We start from the raw sequence: 12807 nt of genomic DNA on the forward strand, positions 1-12807 counted from the left end.
CCTCGATGGCAACGATACAATATGTGCCTTGCTGCCCCTTCTGTCACTGGGTAAGGACACCGCAAGATCGAACCCAAAGCTAAGCACTTCTCCCATGGCAAGAACTACCAATCTAGTTGGCCAAACCAAACAGATAATTCGAAGAGACTTGCAAAGATAACCAATCATACATAAAAGAATTCAGAGAAGATCCAAATATTATTCATAGATAGACTTGATCATAAACCCACAATTCATCGATCTCAACAAACACACCGCAAAAAGAAGATTACATCGAATAGATCTCCACAAGAGAGGGGGAGAACTTTGTATTGAGATTCAGAATTTTCTCAAGTATTAGTAGCTGAGTTGTCAATTCAACCACACCTGGAAACTTAGTATCTGCAGCAAAGTGTTTAGTAGCAAAGTAATATGATAGTGGTGGTAGCGGCAACAAAAGTAAAGACAGCAAAAGTAATGTTTTTGGTATTTTGTAGTGATTGTAACAGTAGCAGCGGGAAAGTAAATAAGCCTAAACCAGTATATGGAAAACTCGTAGGCACCGGATCAGTGATGGATAATTATGTCGGATGCGGTTCATCATGTAACAGTCATAACATAGGGTGACACGGAACTAGCTCCAATTCATCAATGTAATGTAGGCATGTATTCCGTATATAGTCATACGTGCTTATGGAAAAGAACTTGCATGACATCTTTTGTCCTACCCTCCCGTGGCAGCGGGGTCCTATTGGAAACTTAGGGATATTAAGGCCTCCTTTTAATAGAGAAACGGAACAAAGCATTAGCACATAGTGAATACTTGAACTCCTCAAACTATGGTCATCACCGGGAGTGGTCCCGATTATTGTCACTTCGGGGTTGCCGGATCATAACACATAGTAGGTGACTATAGACTTGCAAGAGAGGATCAAGAACTCACATATATTCATGAAAACATAATAGGTTCAGATCCGAAATCATGGCACTCGGGCCCTAGTGACAAGCATTAAGCATAGCAAAGTCATAGCAACATCAATCTCAGAACATAATGGATACTAAGGATCAAACCCTAACAAAACTAACTCGATTACATGATAAATCTCATCCAACCCATCACCGTCCAGCAAGCCTACGATGGAATTACTCACGCACGGCGGTGAGCATCATGAAATTGGTGATGGAGGATGGTTGATCATGACGACGGGACGAATCCCCCTCTCCGGAGCCCCGAACGGACTCTAGATCAGCCCTCCCGAGAGGTTTTAGGGCTTGGCGGCGGCTCCGTATCGTAAAACACGATGATTTGTTCTCTCTTATTTTTTTTCTCTCCAAAAGCAAATATATAGAGTTGGAGTTGGCGTCGGAGGGTTTCCAAGGGGCCCACGAGGTAGGGGCACGCCCTAGGGGGGGCGCCCCCCACCCTCGTGAGAAGGGTGTGGGCCCCCTGGTCTTCATCTTTGGCGAGGATTTTTTTTTATTTTTTCTAAGATGTTCCGTGGAGTTTCATGTCATTCTGAGAATATTTGTTTTCTGCACATAAAACAACACCATGGCAATTCTGCTGAAAACAGCGTCAGTCCGGTTTAGTTCCATTCAAATCATACAAGTTAGAGTCCAAAACAAGGGCAAAAGTGTTTGGAAAAGTAGATACGACGGAGACGTATCAGCGCGCACCAACACGCGACGATGATCGTCACGCCGGATACACTAAAAGCAAATCCGGCCGGGCCGAACATGGCAGACAAGACTCGTATGAACCGCGTCGTGATATAGCCCGACACAGAGGCGCCACACACCCCTTATGCTTCACTGATGAAGTAATGGATCACGAATTCCCAGAAGGGTTTTAACTCGTAAACATTGAATCATACGATGGTACTACAGACCCCGCAGTATGGATACAAGACTTCTTCCTCCACATTCACATGTCCTGCGGGGACGACATACATCCCATCAAGTATCTCCTGCTAAAACTCAAAGGGCCGGCTCGGCATTAACTCAATAGCTTGCCAGCAAACTCCATCGGAAGTTGGGAGAACTTGGCAGAGGCATTCCTGGACAATTTCTAGGGCACTTATGTCCGACCGCCGAACGCTGACGATTTAAGTCATATAACTCAGCAGCCAGGGGAATCGGCCAAGAAATTCTGGACCCGGTTCCTAACCAAGAAGAACCAAATTGTCGACTATCCAGATGCAGAGGCCTTAGCGGCATTTAAGCATAATATCCGTGAGGAATGGCTCGCCCGGCACCTCGGCCAAGAGAAGCCAAAATCCATGGAAACCCTCATGACACTCATGACCCGCTTTTGTGTGGGCGAAGATAGCTGGTTGGCTCGTAGTACCAATACAGCAATCAAACCTGGCATATCATAAGCCAGGGATAGCAACGGCAAACCACGACGCAACAAACACAAGCGCCGCAAATATGGTGAAAATGCCAAAAATACGGTAGTTAATGCCGGGTTTAGGGGCTCAAAGTCCGGTCAGCGGAAAGGGCCACCCAAAAATAAAAATCTGGGTCCATCCAGTCTGGACCGCATACTCGATCGCCAATGCCAAATTCATGGCACCCCAGAAACACCAGCCACCCATATCAACAGAGAATGTTGGGTCTTCAAACAAGCCGGCAAGGCAGGCGCCAAAGACGAAGAGGGGTCTCAAAGCGACGATAGCGACGAAGAGCCCAGATCACCGAACACAGGAGGGCAAAAGAAACTTCCCCCCCATATTCAACCGGTGAATGTGGTAAATACCACCCAAATTGCCAACTCGGACCAGATATGCACCCTTAGGGATGGTGACTTAACAGAACTAGCCGTCCCACAATATAAATTAGGGCCGGTCACCTTCAACCGCATGGATCGTTCGGTTAACGCCAATCAGGGCAATCCAGCCGCACTAATCCTCGACCCAATAGTAGACGGGTTCCACCTCACTCAAGTCCTTATGGACGGAGGTAGCAGTTTAAATCTGCTTTACGAGGACACAGTGTGCAAGATGGGCATCGATCGTTCGGCGACCAAACCCACTAAAGCCACTTTTAGAGGCATCATACCAGTGATTATCAAGCACTGCTTGGGTGAACCGCCTTCGCTCGATTCAACGCGGTGCCACATTATGCCTACCGTTAGCTCAAGATGCCCGGTCCACGCGGCGTCATCACGGTTCATGGCAAGGCAGAACCTTCCTTCGGCACCAACAAATACACCACTGCCTTAGCAGCAGAAACAACGAGCAGCACCTTGCAGCCGAACTTCGAGTCGACGTCCAGGCTCCCGGACACCATCAAGGGGCTTCGAACTACTTCACAGAAGGATACCCCGGCTCGTCCAGAGCTCAACTAAACACTCTGGTGAAGGCCGGGACAGGCCGAACTCAGCGGTTCAACCGCCCTCCGGCACGTAAACATTTCTTATATTTCCTTCGCAGGTTCACCTTTGCACCGACCAGGACGGACTACACAGAGGAAACTTGAACGCGTTAGGGAATCCTTATACATTCCCTGCAGTGAACGTCCGGCTATATTACGGATCCGCACTCAACCTCTTCCCCCTGGTCACAGCAGGTTCTGCTATCACAACCTCTTTTTTTATCACATTACTTGTACCCATACGCATAGACGTATTATCCAAATACAACATGTGGATTTATATGACATTTACCCGCTGATTATTTCTTATCGAAATCATTTTGTCAAGTGGCATCCGTACACAGCGATATGCCTTAAATATGCCAGGGGCTTCGTTTTTCCCGTAACACGGCAATAAAAGTCCGAACACCTTCACGGAAGTTTGGTACCCCGAACCTATAACATTATATGCATCAGCTCTGAATCATGTCTTGGGTCAATAGTTGGGTTTGCCCGGCTCCCATGTTTTGGTACCTTACGTTCCACTATATCGGCTAAGGTAGAACTGGGAGAACTACTGCGATTGTGTCCCGGTTCTTCTGGATGAGCACCTCAGTAGAGAAAGCCGAAAACTGACTGTCATGATACGGCGAGAGCTGGTCAGCTGTTCGAGCGGTTACAAAATCTTTAAGGATTTCTCCCGCATAATGCCATAACCAATGCAGCGTGTGATAGATCGGTTTTTTCTCCGATCAGGCGCTTATAGAGCCCCTAGTACGGTCTTCTGAACACAAGGGGCTGCGCCGAATATACTAAAGCTCCTATGGCTAAGTGAGAGTGATAAAGCCCTATAGTCCGATTGCCTGGTTCGTTGTGTTGAGCACCTCCTTCGGAGGACCCAAAACTGGGATAAAGAGTGCTTAGGTTTATCCCGAACACCCCCATACTTCTTACGTGGGGGCAGAAGCCGACGACTGGACAACTCTCAGGTTTAACATAAAAACGGCCGCACAGGAGGGTAAACTTTTATATAACAGGCGACATATAAATGACCTTGTTCAAACATTACAAAGGACAACATGATTGGCATTCATGGAAATATAATGTCCTTGGTGCATAGCTCCGCTGCAAGGTAGGATTCTTTCAGGACACTCTTATAATATAATTCGGCCTTGCGGTGCTCCTTCCCCTCTGGCGGTCCTCTGGTCACTAGCTTTTCGGCATCCATCTTCCCCCAGTGCACCTTTGCGCGGGCGAAGGCCATTCGCGCTCCTTCTATACAGACCGACCGCTTAATGACGTCAAGTCGAGGGCAAGCACTTACAAGCCGCCTCACGAGCCCGAAGTAGCTGCTTGGAATCGGCTCGGCAGGCCATAGCCGGATAACCATATCTTTCATGGCTAGTTCTGCCGCCTTATGCAGTTCGATCAGCTATTTCAGTTGATCGGCAAAAGGCACCGGATAATTCAGTGCCAAATACTGCGACCAAAAGAGCTTATCTGTGGTGTTCCTTTCTTCAGCTCGGTAGAATTGGGCGGCATCTGATATGCTGTGAGGTAGCTCGGCAAATACACCTGAGAAATCCGGATTCACAATCAGAAACATAGTTTTCCCTTCAAATACTTGCTTTACATGGGAAAAGCCTTACCCGCCGCGATCTTTCTCGCCTCTTCGATCCCCTACAGGGCGCTTTGGGTTTCCCCCCAGGCATCGCTCGTGGCTTGACGCGCCTTGGTGAGTTCGAACTCTTTCTCCGTTAAACTCTGCTCCAAGGTCTCGCATTTACTTACGGCCTCTTGCAGCTCCTGCTCAGCTTTAATAACTCTGGCCTCGTGTTTCTCACGAAGAGTCCGCTCTGTGGCCGCCTTTTCCTCGGCCTCGGCAACGGCCCTTTTGAGGGCCTCGACTTTGGTCATAACCCCTAGCACAAATTATGCGGCTTATTTCATACTGAACATTTATTTCACAATAAATGCGCGCAACGCTTGTGCATACCTTGTTTATCCCTCAACTACATTTTCAATTGGCCAAGTTCTTCTATGGCCCGCTCCAAACTTTGATTCAGTCCAGAGATCTCCGCAGCACAAGAGGCAGTAGCCGCTACAGGTATCTGCTTGAAACAGAAGAGAAATCAATGTCATTCAATGAGTCTTCCTGTGATCATCAATTCGATCCCCTGTCCGGTTCTTTCTTTCACCGAACAGTGTATCAGGGGCTACTATCTATACTATGATACTCTTTGACAACTTATTAAACATACCTCAAAGCCTCTTATAAGGCTGATACAGGCTTCGTTCAGTCCACTCTCAGTTGACTAAATCTTCTCAATCACCGCACCCATAAGGGCACGGTGTTCGTCAATGATGGAGGTGTCTCGTAACACCACCAAAAAAGCATCCGACACTTCTGGATAGACAGAGGTCGCCGTTCTAACAAGCACGCCCCCTCCAGCCGAAGGAGGCGGCCTTCTTGATTCTGGAGCCGTATAGGTCTCTGGAATCGCATCCAATGGGGAGCCGAACTCAGGATCGCCCCCGCCGTCAGACCCCATGGGAATCTTTTCCCCCACGTGTCCGGCCCCTGCGGTTTGACCTCCAGGCGCCGCCTTCACGGTTTCTTCCTTTCCTCCTTGGCCGGGGTCCTTCTAGGATGAAGCCTCGGTGTTATGCACCTGTTTGGAGGAAGGGGCCTTTGGGGGCATCCCGCTCTCCATAGCATTTGAGCTCAGCACGTCCTCTAATGAGGATTGTTTGGTACGGGACCTCGCCGGACTACAAAAAAATATATGGTTAGGTCAAAATACTAAGCCATGATGAGTCCGGACGCTTAAACGTACTCGGATTTTATATACTTATGAGTTCACCAGGGCCTGGGCCCTGGGATCACATGCTGGGCCGCTGTCGACGGCGGTAGTGGACTCCTCCGGAAGAGAAGCATTTCCCCTTTTGGACAGTTCGGCCTCCAAGGGTGCGAAGGCCGTCCTCTTCCTTCTTCCCCCGCAGGGGATTCATCTTCCTCCTCCTTTTCATCCTCTTCGGAGGCGGAACAGGTATCAGAACCTTCGGATATTGTGTCCGAAGTGCTGCGGCGACGAAGGCCGCCCCGGGTCTTTTTGGCCTCCTTCTCGGCCATCTTCTTCGGCACCTTGTAAGGCGCCGGGACCAGCATCTTCGTAAGAAGTGGGATGGCCGGGTCTTCGGGCAGCGGGGCCGGATAATGGATCCGCTCCACCTTCTTCGTCCAGCCCTGGGAGAGTTAAATAACACGCGTTAAGTGCTTCCTTTGGGTCATGCGGATAGAAAAGTTTGATAAACTCACCGAACTTGCAGGGCGGGACAGTTGGTACCCGCGGTCTTCGGCGGAGTCCGGCCATGATTTGGTGGACTTGTAAAGCACCTTCCAAATGTCCTTGTGCGAGGAGCCGAAGAACCCTCGCAAGGTTTGGTGCCTAGCCGAATCGAATTCCCACAGATTGCAAGTCCGGTGTTGACAAGGCAGTATCCAGCGGACTAACATCACCTGGACTACGTTGACAAGTTCAATGTTCTTATCTCCCATATCTTTAACGCGCGTCTGGAGCACCGACAGTTCATCGGATGAGGACTTGTCCAGGCCTTTCTTAACCCAAGATGTAAGCCGCAGAGGGGCGCCGGATCGAAACTCAAGAGAGGCGGCCCATTCCTTGACAGAATCATTAAAGGTTCTTGTTGGCCATATGACGTTGGGCATCTTGCTCACCATAGCACCCTCGCACTCGGCATGCTCGCCGCCCACCACCTTGGGCTTCACATTAAAAATCTTTAGCCATAAACCAAAGTGCGGCGAAATGCGGAGAAAAGCCTCGCACACGACAATGAATGTCGAGATGTTGAGGAAGGAATTAGGGGGCAGATCGTGAAGATCGATCCCATAATAATACATGATTCCATGAACGAACGGGTGGAGGGGAAACCCTAGCCTGCAGACAAAGTGAGGGAGGAATAGAACCCTCTCGTGGGGTTCTGGAGTAGGGACGATCTGTCCCGCCGTCGGGAGACGGTGGCTGATTTTCTTGGCCAGATACCCGGCCTCCCAAAGCTTTTTGATATCCTTCTCTCGGATGGTAGAGGCCATCAATTTTCCTCCTGCTCCAGATCCGGACATCTTTGGAAGACCTTTTGTGGGCAGAGAAGGTGAACGCTTGGGCGCTGGAGCCTGAGCAGAAGGGAATGAATCGGGAAGAAGGCATGGGTGAAAAGAGTGAATCCTTGTCCCTTTATAAGGGCGGAAGAGGCGATGCGTCTCCCCACTCGCCTGGTAAAGCCTCTTATTCCCCAAGCGCTGTAATTGATGGCATGGTTGAGTTACCCGCATCCTTATTGATGAGAATCCCATGATAAGGGGACACGATCTCTGCTTCGACGAGATGTGCCAAGGAAACCACCTCGCGATATGTGCAGTAGCTGGTTGAGAAAAACGGTTCGAATAATGACCGGGCCGTGGCATGATGTCATGCTGTCAAACGTGCTAGCAGATTAGATTTGTGGAAATATTATTCTCTCTATGATGGTATGTGGAACTTGTTTTGTAGAGCCGGACACTATCCCTGTGTTCAAAATCTTCTATGGAGTATTCGGAGGAGGAACCCGCCTTGCAATGCCGAAGACAAATCTGTGCGCCAGACTCATCGTGATTGAAGCCTGGTTCAGGGGCTACTGAGGGAGTCCTGGATTATGGGGTCTCCGGACAGTCGGACTGTTGGACTATGAAGATACAAGATTAAAGACTTTGTCCCGTGTTCGGATGGGACTCTCCTTGGCGTGGAAGGCAAGCTTGGCAATACGGATATGTAGATCTCCTTCCTTGTAACCGACTCTGTGTAACCCTAGCCCCCTCTGGTGTCTATATAAACCGGAGGGTTTAGTCCGTAGAACAACAACAATCATACCATAGGCTAGCTTCTAGGGTTTAGCCTCTATGATCTCGTGGTAGATCAACTCTTGTAATACTCATATCATCAAGATCAATCAAGTAGGACGTAGGGTATTACCTCCATCGAGAGGGCCCGAACCTGGGTAAACATCGTGTCCCCCGCCTCCTGTTACCATCCGCCTTAGACGCACAGTTCGGGACCCCCTACCCGAGATCCGCCGGTTTTGACACCGACAACCTCGATCTAACTCCTTGTAGCAGGGAACTGACAAAGTACACTGGGCGCTGCACCACTTTCTTCCTTGTCGTGTCCTTGGGGTCGCCCTCGCTATCGTGCTCCTTCCTGTCCTGATCCTTATCTGACTCTGTCGGGCCTTCCTCACTTTCTACTTCTTTCACTTCCCACTGTGCCACTAAGGCTGCACTAACCACTTGATTGGTTGCCACCAAGTATAGCAGCAGCGACTCTTGTGGTTTGGGGGCAACCAAGGTGGGCACAGAGGATAAGTAGGCCTTCAACTCTTGCAAAGCTGCATCTGCTTCTGGGGTCCACTTCATGGGCCCTGCCTTCTTCAGGATTTTGAAGAACGACAGGGCGCGCTCGGCAGACTTGGAAATGAATCTGCTAAGAGCGGCAACGCACCCTATCAGATGCCTCACATCCTTGACTGTCCTGGGCGCCCGGATCTGCTCGATATCTTTGATCTTGTCAGGGTTGGCTTCGATCCCTCGATGGGATACAAAGAACCCAAATAGCTTGCCGGAGGGAACGCCAAACACACACTTCTCCAGGTTGAGCATCAAGGTGATCTTGTGCAGATTAGCAAATGTCTCCTCCAAATCCTGGATGAGGGTTGCTCTGTCCTTGGTCTTAACCACAATATCATCCATATAAGCCTCAATGTTTTTGTGCAGTTGTGGCTCAAAACCAATCTGGACTGCCCTTGCAAAAGTAGACCCGACACTCTTTAATCCGAATGGCATGCAGACAAAGCAATACGTACCACATGGGGTGATGAACAAGGTTTTCTCTTCGTCTTCTTTGGACATGAAGATTTGATGATATCCAGAATATGCATCCAAAAAGGAGAGCAAATCGCAGCCTGAAGTGGAACCCATAATCTGTTCGATGTGCAGCAAGGGAAATGGATCCTTCGGGCAAGCCTTGTTGAGATCTGTGAAATCTATGATCTATGCAAAGCCTCCATTTTCCGTTAGCCTTGCGAACGACCACTGGATTTGCCAACCATGTTGGATGTAGCACTCCTCTGACAAATCCAGCTGCCTCAAGCTTCTTAATCTCCTCTGCAATAAACTGCTGCCTCTCTAAGCTTAAGGCTTGCTTCCGAACTTTCTGCTTGACAGGTCAGGAATGTGGGCAGACAGCAAGGTGGTGCTCGATTACCTCCCTAGGAACACCGGGGATATCAGATGGCTGTTAGGCAAACACATCGATATTCGCCTGCATGAAGGCAACGAGCGCGTTTTCCTATTTGTCATCAAGGGTGGCACTGATAGTGAAGGTGCCATCAACACCAGCCAGCCCTGCCGGGACCGTCTTCACTTGCGGTGTAGCAACCTTGGATCTCTTGCTGTTGGAACTCTCCGGCAAGTCATCAACAGGCGCAGCGCACTCCGAAGAGGTATGCTTCCTGGATTCCTTGCTGGCATCCCCTCTATCCTTCTTATTTTCTCTGTTCTCCTTGGTGGGAACTGCCGCTGCCGCTGCCTTTGCCGCGACTGCATCCCTGTACATCTTATCCACGCAAATGATTGTGTCCTTCTCATCTGATAGGATGGAAATGACTCCTACCGGCCCAGTCATCTTCAAGGTGTTGTAGGCATAGTGAGATGCCGCCATGAATTAAGCCAGGGCTGGGCATCCAAGGATCAAATTGTACGATAGGGGGAGGTCGACAACATCAAACACAATCTTCTCAGTCCGATAGTTCAGTTCTCCCCCAAACATCACTAGCAATGTGATCTTTCCCTTAGGATGACTCCTACCGGGATTAACTCTTTGAAACGTGCCCATGACCTTTAGCTCTTCCTCTGCTATTTGAAGTTTGCCGATGACCTTTGGGGAAATCAGATTCAACCCGGCCCCACCGTCAACCAACATCTTTGTGACCTTGAGGTTGTGAATTGTTGGAGAGACCAACAGTGGAAAACATCCTACTACAGTGGTACCGTCGGGATGGTCCTCTTCCTCAAATATGATGGGCTTGTGTGACCACTTGAGCAGCTTCCGAGCCTCTGCCGCTGGCTCCATGACATTGACCTCACGTGCCCACCGTTTGAGTTGGCGGTGAGAGGAGTGCGGGGATGCACCCCCGTCAATGCACAGGGCGTCAGTGGCCTTCTAGAATTCCTGGTCACTAGTTTCCTCTTCATCCCCTCCATCACTCTCATCATTGCTAGCTTCCTTCTCGCGACCCCTGGAGGGTTTTACTTGGTTCTGAAAGGGTTTGCCGGGGCGATTTGCTTCACCGCCTCGGCCCTTTCCCAGCCTTCGCTACAGCCGCAGCCTCCCGGCGGTCAGTGCACATGGCAGCCTCCTTGCCGGGGGCTTTAGCTCTATCCTTCTTGCCGGTACTAAGTGTGCCTGATCCTTCGACAGTCATCACTGTCTTATCCTTGCACTTCTTGCTCCTCTTCTAACTGGTGGATTCGTCGTCATCCTCTGAGTCGATGTTGATGCAACCCTCTTCTCCGAGGAGTTTCCTTCCCTCCTCCATCCGAGCACACTTGTCCACCAAGGTGTAAAGCTCCTTCACAGTCTTGGGCAACCGCACATTCATCTTGGAACGAATCTTGCGGTTGCGCACATTGGATTGGAAGGCAGCTATCATAGCTGCTGGATGGATATTTGGGATGTTCATGTGGACTCTACTGAATCTCTGCAAGTACTTCCGGAGAGTTTCTCCTTATTTCCGTTGGAGAAGCTGCAAGTCGTTGGGCCGCCCTGGTTCTTGATGGCTGCCAGTGAAGGCGCCAATGAAATCATGGCACAGGTCAGCCCATGACGAAATGGAGCTCTCCGGCAGGTGCATCAGCCAAGACCTCACATTGGACTTGAGTGCCAAAGGGAATTAGTTGGCAAACACCTTCTCATCTCTTCCCCTGGCAGCTTGAACAGCGATGGTGTAGATGCTCAGAAACTCTGTCGGGTTTAGCCACCCATCATACTTCTCAAGTATGTCTGGCTTGAACATACGAACGGACGGCCAACGGACTTGCCGCAGCTCACGAGTAAAGGCAAGGCACCCAACCTCGAAAGGTAGGCACCCGCCAACCTTGAGCGTAGGCTCGTCAACGTCAGGACCATCGCACCCATTGGTCCGACGATGGTCGTCGTGGTGTCTCTCAATGACGACGCATGTGTCTCCCCTCCGCCTGTCCTTCGGGGCTCGTCGTTGGCCTAGACGTGCTCGAGGGCCAGAAGAGGCCATCGAGACATCATCAGGTTCTTGATTCTGTCGCGCTCGCGCCGGTTGTCATGGTGGGGACTGTACTGTGGGGGTGGCCCCTTCCGTACGACCAGCAGCACGAGCCGTCGTTGTCGCTTGGGGAGGCCGTGGCAGGCCAGCTTGCTTCGAGCCCCCAGCCTCGGCGAAATCGAGCAGACTCTGGATGGTGGCACGCCACTCGTCCATCTGCTCGGCCATCGGCGAAAACCTCAGTAGCAGCTGAGCCCGCGCCATGGCCTCCGTAGCAGTGCTTGGCATGAGTGATGATGATGTGGACCGCACCATCGCTCGGCTTCTGTCAGTGCCAGCGGCGACAACACCACGTCCTTGTTGTTGCGAGGCGGCCATTTGGATGGAATGGTGACGTGGTGAAGGAGCTTAAGGTCCAGTTGCTCCGTTGGGCACAACGACCTGGTCGACTCGCTCCGGGGGAGGTGCACGCACTACGGTCGCGCCCATGGCAGGGATGACCGGAGGGCGGCGATTCACCCCAGACCGGGCGCCGTCACTGTGGTTGTGCCCGACGGCGAGAGGAAGGGGTGCGGATGTGATAACCCCTTCACCCATACCTCGTGAAGCATGGCCACCGAGATGTTGCTGATGCTGCTCTCCTCCGGTGTCTCCTGCTCCTGCTTCGGCCGCAGGAAAGGTGGTGACGACGCCACCTGCTCCGACCTCACCCCCAGCAGCGTCTACATCCTCGTGTGCCTCCGCATCCCCCGTAGCGTTGGTGGTTGCGGGCGACGGAGCCTTCGAGGTGGACAGGTGAGCGGAAGCACCGGGTTTCTTCTTGGGCGCCATGGTCGATGGCGCTGTCGAAGATGAAGATGATGCGCTGCTCACGCTTTCAGGTTCATGCAAGTCATCCCCCTACCTGGCGCGCCAAAGATGTCGCGGGAAACCACGGCCACCTATGGGACCAAGGGTCCCTTGCTGGTTCGATGGGGGGATGGCACGTTGCACAAAGAGCAGAAGAGCGTGGGGAGCAGGACAGAGATCACACGGGCATTTTTTACCCAGGTTCGGGCCGCTGTGAGGCGTAAAACCCTACTCCTTCTTTAGTGTATTGATGGTGAAAAAATGGTGGTGGTC

Source organism: Triticum urartu, chromosome 1 (assembly GCF_003073215.2).
Source record: "Triticum urartu cultivar G1812 chromosome 1, Tu2.1, whole genome shotgun sequence".
Taxonomy (NCBI): Eukaryota; Viridiplantae; Streptophyta; class Magnoliopsida; order Poales; family Poaceae; genus Triticum; species Triticum urartu.